Raw genomic sequence first — 8,482 nt, 5'->3', positions numbered from 1 at the left:
ATTATCAAACTGCAAATTTGGAGCAACGAGGAGAGATGGAAGGAGCAGAGACCGTTGTGAGGAGATGCCCACCAGCTAGTTGCTGAGATAGATGGTTTCTCTAAATTGAAGTTCTACTCCCAGGAACCTGGGAGTGAGCAACACCACTTGAGGGTGTGACTTTGGGAGTGTGAGCCCATGTCTCCATGGCCAAGAGGCACATGCAGGACAGAGCTAGCCCTTGCTTGTTATTTAGCCATCATGCCCCTGCACCAAATTGACTGACAATGAGAGCATGAAGCAAGGATACCCATTTTACTGGACAGATGCAGTTTGGAGAGTGGAAGGGCTAGGTCTGTTAAAAAGGTAAGGAAAAAGACCAGGTGTAGAGTCTCTCACCTTGGAGGTGGGGTGGGGTGGGTAGGGGGAAGCCATCAGAGCTGAGAAGGAACTCATGGGCTATCCTTGACCTCTCCGTGATCAAGGACATGTACGTTCATCATGCCACATACTCCCCTCCAACCAATGGTTCATTCCAGCAGAAAGCATGCAAGGTATCTAAGGAGAGACTGGGCAGCCCAGGCCAGCTATCTCTCTCCACCTTTCTTGCCTAAACCTTCACGATTCTCTGCAAGGAAAACAGGTCTTTAATATTTGGATTTACCAAGCTGAGTTTCCTGAGGTTCTCATTAAATCCTACTTCTTATCCCCCTGGCTTCTTTCCCCTCTGTCATTATCTCTCCTTCGCCTGTATTTCTTCTGGAGCCCCCACTCTATGCCCCAGAGCCCTGCCTGAGAGGCAAATCCTTAGCCTCAATGAGTAGGCAGCAAGCCCTTCTTGCACACAACAAAGAGTCTATTCCCCCCCCCTGCTCTATCTTTTGGACGACACGATAAAAAATAACCCTGTATTTATGCAAATTGCAAAGTAGCGTGTGATAATGAAAACAAAACAGGGCTGGCCCGCAGCCAAGACATGGCGTTGACGGGGGCTCCCGACCATGTGGCTCCCGATTCTTCAGGGAAAGCAGCTGTAGAGAAATGAGACTCCGCACAGCACCCTCCTCACGGCGCGCACACCCACATCGGAACACATTCCGGTACCCGTCACCTTGGAGCTGGCCAAACTTGGGGATCCAAAAAGTGGTCCTGCTTCCTAGCGGGTGTTGAGCTCTGCAGCGTCGTCCCCCACGAACCTCCCTGCCCCCTGCTCCTGATTCCCTTTCAGGAATTTACAAACATTTTTCCCTAGATCAATATCCGTATTGATTATTCATTGTGAGCGAGTCGTGTGTCTTTGGTGATCCAGCTTGCAGAGGGTAGCAGCTAAAGACGGCTGCAGGGGGAAAAATAACAGAAGGTGAGAAGGACCCAGCTCTGGCTGGGGTCTGCGGCTGTCACATCACAGAGAGGAGGAAGAAGAAGAGAGTGGTCCAGAATGAAAGGATGGAGAAGGGTAGAAGAGAAAGAGGGAGCAACAGCAAGAAAGAAAGATGTGAGGACTGCATCTGGTCTTAGGGATCTCAATGGCTTGGAGGAAAGCCCCATCATCTTGGGTCTGCTGCTAGGTGCAAAATGCCGTGCATTACTCTGCTCTGGGAGTGAAAAGTGACTCACGGTTTTGGTGTCTTCCTACGTAAGAGCTTTTGGTGGGGGGATTCCTTGGCTTGCTGACAGACAAGGAAGGACGCAGCAGCAGTGAGGTAAAAGAAGAGGAAGAAAAAAAAAAAGCAACCCAGTCCTTTCCAAGCGCCTCGCCGAGGATGTGCACCCGTTCGGTTTGATTTGAACAGCTTGCTGCTCTAAATGGCATGCGGAAGGAGGATAATTAAAAAGGCCAGCATCACTTACTAAGTGAGTAAACACAAAGCCGTTCCAAACGTGCTCTCCAGCTAATGAGGAGCTGTGATTTCTTATACTTCAAGGCAAAACAAGACAGGGATGGGGGCTCAGCCGAGTGTACGTCTGCATGGGGATGTGGATATGGGGGTGGGCGGTGGTCCTTGCTGATGGAGATAAATCGACTAATTGTTGGTGATGTTTAAAAAAGGGATTACTGGAAAAGACGGTGAGAGGATGACAGGAAGACATCTTGGATCAGAGCCAAAAAAATAATAATCAAGGCAAATCAAGTCTGCAATTCGGAGAAAACACCCATGGCTTGGGAAGCTCCCGATGGGACCATGGGAACCGCTAGAGTTCCTCAGCCAAGTCTGGGAATATTGCGGTGGGCACAAGAGGACAAGATTCAGGAAAGAGTCATGGCATGCTGGCTTGCACAGCTATGCCACACACTGAGGAAAAAGAAAACCCAAATCAAATCCACCAGACCCAAAACAGTGAAAGCCAACATATCCTTTGCATTGGAGTCTTTCTGCTGGCTCAAAGTCATTCCATCTATTTAAAACAATTCCACAACGTGCCTCCTGCTAGTAGCTGCTAGTCCTCTTGCCTGTTTTCAGAAGCCGCCTCACTGTTGCAGAGTGATAGTGGGAAGAGGAGGTTGAGGAGACTCAGTTTTCCATTGGCTGGGCTTCTGGCAAATTCGCCAGGTGATTGTCTTTGCCATTTGGACCGACCTACGGGAGCTGGTTGGGGATTCCTCTTCTGTTGTCACCCAGCTGTGGCTTGGTGAGTCCCAAACCAACCATGAACTCTTTTTTGTACAGTGTTCCAAACACACAAGGACAAGGTGGGGATTCCCCAAGGAATAAAAAATTCCCTTCTCTGGGTGTTCAGTTAATTGAGCTGGAATGGATGTCTTTTCCAGGAGTGGAAATGGGACTTTAAAAAACATCCTGGCTATGGCAGCATAGATGAGATCCTTCTACCAATAGAGCTTTTAAACTTTTACCTTGCTCCTTAATTTTGGGCTCCCCAGTATATCTTGTTTCCCCGAGTAGTAGACATCCTGCTGACATAGTAGAGACCCAAAGAATATGAATTCAATCCAGCTATGGATGGTTAGGGTATATCTGTGGATGCCATCAGTGTTCATGGAAACCCATGCCTGTGCGGTTAGCAGATGCATGTGTCAGCATCATACGCAGTGTGTGCTTGCATGTGTGTGGCTCAGTGTCTGTGTGTGTCTCTGGGAGAGGGAGAGAGAGTGTGAGGTCGGTGCAGACTGGATGCTTGGGTATTTATGTAATTCATGCAAAGCATGTTCTGTGATGCTAGGCAGACAGCCACCCATCCCTGGACTCTGCAGCTTGGAAGGGCCTGTTCAGACCTGATCTGAATGTTAAATGAAAGAGACAAAATTAGCATACTAACCAAAGATGTCAACCCCTCCTCACAATCAGGAAATAGCCCATCCCCTTTCTGTAAAGCCGGCACAGCCACGCATGCCAGCCACTTAACTATGTCCTCTCCCGGATCGTGTTTTGTTGTATTTTTGTTTTTGTTTTTAAATGAAAGACTGGAAATTCATTAATGAGGAGGGAAAGAAGGCCTTCAAGGGGCTCTAATGAAAACAAATGAACCTCTTTGAATCTCCTCAGAGCCACACTCTGGGGGTGGGTGGGGTTTGCCTTCTCCTCTGTGGCTGGAGAATAGGAAATTCCACAGACAACATTACTTGAAGAAAGCCAAGAATGGCTTGCTTGGGAATAGTTCTATGTGGCAAAGACCAGCCATGATCAATATATCTGTGTTAATAAACCTCAATGAGCTTTACCATGCTAACTCTAAATGACAAGTGTGGTCTACCAGATGTCTTTCCATTCAAGCTCAGGCATAGGTTATTGAAGTTTCTTGACCTTGTAAAGGTCAGAAGTAAAGAACCTTCTGAGCAGCTGCTTCTGACTCACATCCCTTTTGGCAGAATCTTGAGTTGTAGCCCAGGCTGGCCTGGAACTCATGGTGATCCTTCTGCCTGAGCTTCAAAGTGTTGGATTCCAGGTCTGAGCATCTACAGTTGGCTAGCCCTATCATTGTTTTGTTTTGCTTTGTTTTGTTTTAGTCAGGGTCTCACATAGCCTAGGCTGGCCTCAAACTTGGTATGTTGTTAAGGATGCCCTTGAAGTTCTGATCTTCCTGCCTCCACCACCCAAGTACTGGGATTACAGGTGTGCACCAACAGCATTGGTTTTATGAAATTCTGGGGATACAACCTAGAGCTTTGACTATGTTACATAAATCATATCCCAACTTCTTGCCTCTAGTTTAGAAGTCAAACAAATCTTTCTATTGGGCTATGCACTGGGCCTTCTGCCAAGACAAGAGTTGCTTTTATTTTGATCTCTAGAATACAAAGAAGCAACAAAGAGGACAGATGTGACTTGTGCCTCTAAAGAGCCCACAGTGAAGTACTCAGAATGCTGGCTAAGAGCTCAAGAGCTGGCCAGGCCACCCTGAGTATTAGGCCAGTGAAATGGCCTTCTCTTTCGCTTCTCATTTCTTTAGTGTCCCAACAGGTGCTAGAATTTTTTTTCTGTTTTTCCTTTTTTCTTCCCTGTTTCCTCTTCCTCCTCCTCCTCTTCTTCCTCTTCTTCCTTCTTCTCTTCCTCTTCCTCCTTCTCTTCCTCATCTTCCTCCTCTTCATTTTAATACTGAATCTTTAAAGACTGAATCTTGGGCTAGATAGAGAGCAGAAAGAGCCCTTATCTCTGATCCTGTGGCATTTGGGGAAATAAAAGTGCTACCTCCTCTTGCCCAACTTTCCAGTGTTCCAACAATGCTAGAATTGGTGTGTTTAAATAAATACATTACTTTTAGCTCAAAAAAAAAATTCCCCACAACCCCTGTTGGGGACTGACTCTAAGGCCTCATCTTTTCCAAGCAAGCCTTCTTTTACCACTGAGATATAGTCACAGCTCCAAATACATAAGTGTAATAAGCTAGAGGCTGGAGAGATGGCTCAGTGGTTAAGAATACTTGTTGTTCTGGCAGAGGAACCTGATTTAATTCCCAGGACCCACATGGTGGCTCCTAATCATCTGCAACTCCCAAACACTCTTCTCGCACATCTCCTGCTCCTCATTGCAGCCAGTGACAGGCATGGCTAGCTATTGCCGTGCTTGATTTTACAGGTGGTTCACCCTTAAGACAGAACTTGTCTAAGGGCAAAGCTGCAGAGAAGCCTGTAGGGGCATTGGGGTCTGACCCTGATGGGGTCTATCACTCTCTGGAAGGTCTCATTAAAGAAACCCTCTTTTGAACTCTTGACCAAAAGCTCACCTGGCTTCCTCATTCCTAGGTTTGCATTGTATGGGCAATGTAGTTGGTATCATGTTCCCTCTGTCCTGTTAGCCATAAGCAACCAGGGTTACATCATGGTGGCCGCAACAAGACACCCACTAACTTTCTATTCTCCAGTATTTGCACTTGTATCCTTTCTTCCTTTGGAAGTCAAGTTTACCCATCAGCTGATCTACATGTACTTCCTGAGGAAGAGGAAGGTACTGGTGAATGAACCCAGGGCCTTATAGATTCCAGGAAGGCATTGAGCCCCTGAGCTATGTTCCCAGCCCTCTTTTTATGTAGTTATTTATTTAAACATGTTTTACATTTGTTTACTCTGTGTGCGCACCATGTATGTCATGGTACGTGCCAGGATGTCAGAAGATACCCTCTAGGAGTTGGCTCTCTCTACATGTGGGTTCCAGGTTGTAAGCTCAGGTAGTCAGGCCCGCAGGCAGGTCTCTTTACCCACTGAGCCATCCTGCCAGTCCCTTGACATTTTATATTGAGACAAAGTCTTGTTAATTTACCCAGGCTGGCCTTGAACTCACTCTCTCTGATGTGGTTGAGATGCAGACCCTGTCACAGACCCCTCCCTATCATTTACCTCTTCATTTCTGCTTGTTTCCTCATTAACACTCCTGGTCGTTGATGGTCCGGTACACCGTGTTTCACTTCTCAGTGTTACTGGATTCTTTCTACCCCGCCCCACCTCCACAACACTTCCCTCTGTATACCTGTCATTATTCCATTTCTTGCTTCACCTCTGGGCCCCTCTTTTTTCCCCCTTTCTTAGATATGAGTGCCCCAGAACAGGCGTGCGACCTCCTATTCTCAGTCATACACAGCTCGCTCTGTGCAATGTCAGGGAACCCCAGGTATCTGGCTTCCCGCTTTCCTTTCCATGTGGCCTTTTGCTGTGTGCTCGATGCTCCTTTCTTGGTTGATTTCCTTGGTGGTTTCCGAGCTAGACTGTTCTCTTCATCCTCAGATGTGCCTGGCCCATGATGCATCCTCAGTGCCACTTTAATTGAGCCACCACGGGGAGTGCAGATGCGTTGGTTTTGATGGCCTCGGTGACATCCTTCAGAGGACTGCCCCCTCCTATTTGCCTTTCAAGGTTACTCATGAGCCAGGAGTCGCTTCCTGTCTTGCCTTCTCTCTTGTAAGTCCCCCATTTTTCACTCCATTATCCTTAACTCTTTCATGTCTCTTCTTCTTTTTACTAGGATGTTAACCTCTACCACTTCACGAGGGAATGGTCACCCCCTACTTACTTCATTTGCTGGATCCTTCCACTTTCAAGACTCCATCCCTGCAAGAAGCTTAAAGCCTCCACCTGGATTATGTACACCCACAAGCCCCATCTGTACTACCCTGCCCTGTAGCTTCCCCCCGCCCCATGTTGACAATGACCTGGTTTCCCCATTTGACTGTGAGACGTATAGAGGCAGAAACTTCATCTTTACCCCTATGTTCCCAGCATCTTGGCAACAAACTAGATGCTTCATAAACCAACACTACTATTTCTATTTTGGGTGCCTTAGAGCCCATTTCTTCAGCTGTAGGGTTACACGGTAATCAGGCAGAGGGAGACACAGCCAGCATTTCCTATAGATGAAGAGGGATTTCCTATGGCGGAGTTCTCACCTACATTAGATATTTTTGACTTCTGTCCTGGGAGAGACAGGCTTGAGGGTGGTCTGTAGGTGTTAGATGATGTGGTAGGAGCTTTAGAGTTAATTAGAAGCCTCAGCTACAGGCAAACTTCCTCTGCAGAGTTCCTGGGAGGAAACTTGGAATTAACAGTTGGAGGTCACCATTAGAAACCTGCCCTGTTCCTCTTGGGCTCTGCCTCAGGGAGCTAGTTTGCCTTGTTATTTATATTTCTACTTTTCTTTTGTCGCCTTAAGTGTGGTCATGTAGACAAGGATCCAAGGGCCTGAGGTCACAGACTGCTTCTTTGTACAACTCCAAGAGAGCAGACTGGAGGAGCATTGGGGATATGGGGGTAGGGGTGGGGCTCAACACTGGGTAGATCTGAAGATCAAGGAGGTCTGCCCATACACCATGACAGAGATGGTTTTTTGAAGGTCTCATCTTCCATGACACAGAAAATGGCATGAGGGATGGGCAGAGGGCTCACAAGGCCCCACTCGTGTGTGAGGAACTATGGGCAATCTATGGTTGATAAACAAGGGAGAATTAGTGCTCTCCAGTGAGGCCCTCCAGTATAGGTTGCCCATGCCCTAGTGGCCAGCCCTACTCCCATATACCCAGGGGCAATATTAACTGGATCCAGTAGGAGAGACACAAATATCCACTCATATCAGAAAAGGACCTGAGTTTGGGAAGAAGATGGGGGGGGATGGGATATGTGGCATTGTGATGGCAGGAAGGAATGGATATGATCAAAATGCATTATAGCACTTGTGACATTTCAAAAATATTCAATAACTACAATAAGAAAATTGCATGTATCACTGGTACCAACCTCCCTGATGTTATCAGGACTCTCTCAAAGCATCGATTCTTATGATTAGCTGTTTTGTTCCACAAGGTCACTGCTGACACCGAATCAGTGGGTAACAAATTCTTTGTTATTCTTAGGCAAACAGGGGCTTTGGGTCCTGCAAAGCCTCTTGTCACTGCCCTTTCATCCAATGCGTGTATCTAAGGAGACCTTATTAAGCACATACAGTTACTTCATAAACAATGTACTCAGCCACCAGCACTGTCATGCTCACTTGCTCAGCTCAGGCCTGAATGATGCTCTCGTAATGTTGCCTTTGGGAAACATCTCACAGATTTCGTGAGCTTGGAAGTGTTCCCTAGTACTTGGGCACTATGCTAGGGGACACCTTAGCAGTGACCTCACCTTAGCAGTGACGTCACCTTAGAAGTGATGTCACCTCAATAGTGATGTCACCTTTGCCGTGATGTCATCAACCCAAAATACACAATGTAAAAAATTGAGCCCCGTGGAAAGAGCCTCCTTTATAGAACAAGAAATGAGTCAATCAGATAGAGTCACCTTACTTGACTTCAGCTGGGGACTTGTCACCTTTCTTCTCCATGTCTGTGAGTAACCATGTATGTGCCACAAGTTTTAATTTTAGAGTCAGAACAGAATTTGAGTGGGTATGCAAATTCACTGACAAGATTCCTCTTTCCTTCCTTCCTTCCTTCCTTCCTTCCTTCCTTCCTTCCTTCCTTCCTTCTTTCTTCCCTCTCCTATCCCTCCCTCCCTCCTTCCCTCCCTCCCTCTCTCTCTCTCTCTCTCTCTCTCTCTCTCTCTCTCTCTTTCTCTCTCTCTCTT

General features: G+C 47.0%; 1 long non-coding RNA gene across 1 annotated transcript; it reads left to right on the top strand.

Moving 5' to 3' along the window:
- The first annotated feature begins 819 nt into the window (after positions 1-819).
- On the top strand, positions 820-7,652 carry LOC116070136. Its single transcript, XR_004110286.1, has 2 exons — positions 820-2,610; positions 6,393-7,652. It is a non-coding gene; the product is annotated as an uncharacterized LOC116070136 (long non-coding RNA).
- Positions 7,653-8,482: the final 830 nt, after the last annotated feature.

Source organism: Mastomys coucha, unplaced genomic scaffold (assembly GCF_008632895.1).
Source record: "Mastomys coucha isolate ucsf_1 unplaced genomic scaffold, UCSF_Mcou_1 pScaffold22, whole genome shotgun sequence".
Lineage (NCBI taxonomy): Eukaryota > Metazoa > Chordata > Mammalia > Rodentia > Muridae > Mastomys > Mastomys coucha.
This window is presented reverse-complemented; position numbering and strand designations above follow the sequence as displayed.